Source organism: Perognathus longimembris, chromosome 18 (assembly GCF_023159225.1).
Source record: "Perognathus longimembris pacificus isolate PPM17 chromosome 18, ASM2315922v1, whole genome shotgun sequence".
NCBI classification, from domain to species: domain Eukaryota; kingdom Metazoa; phylum Chordata; class Mammalia; order Rodentia; family Heteromyidae; genus Perognathus; species Perognathus longimembris.
Genome location: NC_063178.1, coordinates 6,362,397 through 6,366,683, shown reverse-complemented (window position 1 = coordinate 6,366,683; position 4,287 = coordinate 6,362,397). Strand labels below are relative to the sequence as shown.

General features: G+C 53.0%; 1 pseudogene; it reads right to left on the bottom strand.

The window, feature by feature from the left end:
- Positions 1 to 675: 675 nt before the first annotated feature.
- On the bottom strand, positions 676 to 917 carry LOC125367337 (annotated as a pseudogene).
- Positions 918 to 4,287: the final 3,370 nt, after the last annotated feature.

Below are 4,287 nucleotides of genomic sequence, written 5' to 3'. Positions count from 1 at the left end.
TGCCTGTGATCTTCGAATGCTTCCCACAGCGACAGCACCTACAGGAGGGACACAGCGGTCGGGCGAGCTCTTCCTCTGTGGCAACTGGCTCAGGTCTCGTAGGAGTTGGGCATGGATCTTAACCGCTCTCTGGTATTGATGCATACACAATCAAACAAAGCCAATGTCCTAACTTCTTCCCTTTTGCTACACTCATTAAGACAGGGATGCATTGCATTTCCAAAAAGTGTACACACACAGTCACACACACACACTCACACTTACACACACACACACACATACACAGAGTGCTTTATGCCCTGGGCTTAACCAAGATCATTCCAGTGGAAAGCCAAGACGACAGGAAGCAGAATAGAAATCTGGGCATCTTGTTTATTTCCTATAGCTGCCCTCCCTCCCTTCCTCCCTCCCTCCACCCCTCCACATGCACATGGTGCAGAGGGCCCGGGCTGGGCTCCCCCCCCCTGCAGAGAGAGGGGCGGGTGGGGGGGAAGCGACCTCAGGTGCCCAGCCCAGCAGCAGGTGCTCCGGAAAGTCCAGGCTGGGCTCCCAGCCCGGGTCACCCCGGCTCCCCTCTCGGGTGGAGGGGGTGGTGTTGAACAATCCTCCCCCGGGGTGGTGGTGGTTGGGGGGTGGTGGGGGGGACTCCATGGGGTCCCCTCCCCCCCAGGGGCCTCACTTGGACACCAGCACGTGGACGAACTCCTCGTAGTTGACCTGCCCGTGGCCGTCGGCGTCCGCCGCGCGGATCATCTCGTCCGCCTCCCGGTGACTCAGTTTCCCCCCCCAAGCCTGGTCATCACGTGGCGCCGCTCGGCCGCGCTCACCAGGCCGTCGCTGTCCCGGTGGAAGATGCGGAAGGCCTCGCGGATCTCCTTGAACTCGGCCACCTGCGCCTGGCTCAGTGCGGGCGCCATGGCCCCGGGCTCCTGGGCCCCGAGATCCCGGAGGGGCCCGCGGCTGTCGGCCTGGTTTTCCAGCCCTGGCTTGAATGGCTGGAGTTTAAGAAGAAGGAGGGTCCTCCCTCCTCCCTCCCTCCCCCCCCCTCCAATCACTGGCCTGGCGGGATTGGGTTGCCATTGGCAGACACCCCCCGCCCCTGTGGTTGCCTGAAGGCCAGGTCTCCTGTTTAAACAAGAGTCCAGGAGCAGCAACCAGGCTGGCCTGCTAGTGATTGGGCTGATGCCAGGCCGTGTGTGTGGGGGGGGGGGGGAAGAGAGAGAGACAGAGACAGAGAGAGACAGAGACACAGAGACAGAGAGACAGACAGAGACAGAGAGAGAGACAGAGAGACACAGAGACAGAGACAGAGAGACAGAGAGACAGAGACAGAGAGACAAAGAGACAGAGAGACAGAGAGACAGAGACAGAGAGACAGACAGAGACAGAGAGAGACAGACAGAGAGACAGAGAGAGAGACAGGCAGCTTTCCATGCCAACCACCCCCCCCCCAGGGCCAGCGGGGGCCCTGGGCAATGAGCCCTTTCCTCCACATACAGGGAAGACCTCCCTTCCATTTTCCTCATCTTCCCTGCTGTGCCCCAGTCTTCTACCCGACCTGCAACCCTCCCACCCTTCACTCAGGAAGGGGAGAAAAAAAAAAGAAAAGAAAAGAGAGGTTGTCTGTAGTGGAAGGGACTTCCTTTCCTTGTTTTGGGGTTTTCACAGCCTGGGGGTGGGGGCGGGGGACCTCAGAAGATGTTCAGAGAAGCATGCCGGGCCTTTCTCTTCTGACAGAAGAAGAGCGTTCTTGTCATTCGAATGGACGTGAATGGAAAGGGATTCTTCTCCCTCCCTCCATAGTCTCTCCTCCACTCACCGATTCGCAGGTATTTGCTGGATTCGCACCGTGTGCCCACGCTCTTCTAAGGCAGAGGACGCGAGAGTGAATACGGCAGTCCACCTTGCGTCCTCGTGAACCTCTTGCTCCTCGTGTGAAGCCACCAACTAGCAGGTAAACTAGCAGAGAAATCAAAGCAAGGTCATCAGACGTCTGATAAATGCTCTGGAGGAAATGGAAGGTGATGGCAGAGAAGGGGACACGGGGAGGTCCTCTCCCTCATCCTGGTCAAGGACAACCCCTTTGAAGAAAGCTCCTTGGGACATGGGTTCAGTAGTGCCTACCCTTAACCTCAGCACACGGGGGAGGCAAAGGCAGGAAGATGGGGCGTTTGATGTCATTCTGCGCTACCTAGCAAGACCCTGTCTCACAATAGCAAGAAGGAAGAGGTGGAGGAAGACGAGGAAGGAGGAGGAGGAAGAGGAAGCTTCTTGAGGGTGACCCTGGAAAAGAGGAAAGAATGGCAGGCTTGAGAAACAGATTGATGGCTAGAGTGACTTCAGTGTAAAGAAAGGAGAGAAAACGCGAGAGAGGTGGGCAGTAAAGGACTCAATGAGGAGGAATTCCCACATTTTTTTCTTTGAATGATGAGTGCTTCTTTGAGTCCTGGCTGGGCTGGAACTAGGGACATCTGGAATCTCCTCAAGAAAGCAGGCTCAAGATTGACCCTTAGGTGTTACTCAGATACAAAGACTCAACTCCTTTGGAGAAAATGACCTCCTAGAAGCAGAGGAGATTGCTTCTTTTTTTGTATGAGAATCCAGAAAAACCCAAACTGGGGAAGGGAACATGGAACTGACCACGTATGTCTTCTGTTGTTGGATGGGCAGGAATGGGGTAGAGGGGGTCAGAGATGGGATGGGAAAGAAGTGGTACTTAGAAAGACTTAGATCTGTTGAGCACAGAAAATGGTGGGGTAATACCTTGGGTATTCCTCTCTGAATGAGATGGTGCTAGGGATTGAACTCAGGACCCCCTGCTGACTAGGCGAGTGCTCTACCAGGTGAGCCATGCATGCCTCCAGTCCTTTGTCCCATCAGTTCTTTTCCAAGTAGTCTCATTCTGTGTCTAGACAGGGGTCGGGCTCTGATTCTCCTACTTATGCTTTCCCATGTCACCGGGGATGGCAGGTGCGTGCCACTACCACCCTTGAGCTTCCCCCGAAGTCAAGATGACAGAAGCTTGTGCCCAGACATTAGTTGAGATGGAGTCTTTTGCCAGGGCTGGTCTGATCCTCCTACCCCAAGTAGCTAGGGTGTCATATTTGAGCCATCCTGCTCAGATTCCTCTCGGAATTTGATCTTTTTCTTCACCCAGGTATTTATCATTTCAATTGTTTCTCCAGTCAAGTAGATGGTAGCTCTGCTCTCCCTTGTCTAGAAGGGGTTTGCTTGTGGTCGAGAGCAAACAGAAGTTGCCTGAGAGATAGGTTTTCTTTCTTTCTGAGGGTTCTCACAGAAGCCAGGCTCTGAGGTTCGGAGGGGAGGAAGAACGAAGGCTTTTGCTCTGGGTGAAGAATCCCTCCATACCCCTAAGGATGTTTTCCTTAGGGAGATAGGCTTGTGGACCCCAGGGCAATCGGACCCAGGGACAGGCTGCCGTAAGAATCCAGGGGTGGCTTGGAAGGATCGAGATAACGAGTGGTTATTTCAGGAGCTATGGTGGGGCAAAGGCCACGATGACCAGACCACATCCCTTCTTTCCCTGCTCCAAAATGTCTGCCGGGATGGGGAGGGAGGCTAACTAGGAGTCCTTGAAGTTGAGTTGTTCTTTTTCCTGTCATGTTGACAAGAACATTTGACGTGTAGTGGATTGAGAGATAATAACGCGAGGCCATTTTCACTTGTCACTTTCACACTGTAACGAGGTGACACCTCTGCTCATGATGAGGCTTTGGGAAAATCTGGATCCTGATGTATCAAACTTGTACTAGTGAGTACTTTGGCGCAGGGTTTATTGTTGCTTCTAACTTGCTGATTAAAATGAGTCTCTTTCTACACTCCAATGTGTTTTACAATCGCATATTATTTCTATTATTAAGAGAAATGAACGAAATTTGGAAAACGATCCCCGATCAAGTGGATACTTTAATAAACTCCCTTCCTTCCTTCAGAGACCTTGATAGTGAGGCCAACGTTTTCAACTCTTGTGGGTATGAGAATGTGGTGAGCACAATTGTGATTATGTAGGGAAAAAGCAGAGAAATTATTATCTAATGCCTCCCCCCCACTGAAAATCAGAGCAATTACCCAGTGAAGAGACTGCTCAGCATTTCTTCTTTTCCCAGGTTCTCTGCCTTGCTGCTGAGAGGCACATTCATTAAACAGCGCCAGAGCAGTGGCAGGGCGCAAGGAGACTGCTCATGGCCAAGTGGCGAACATGGAAAACCAGGGGGTCACATCACAGAAAACCCACGGGTGACACAGTCCATGGTAGATGAGGACTCA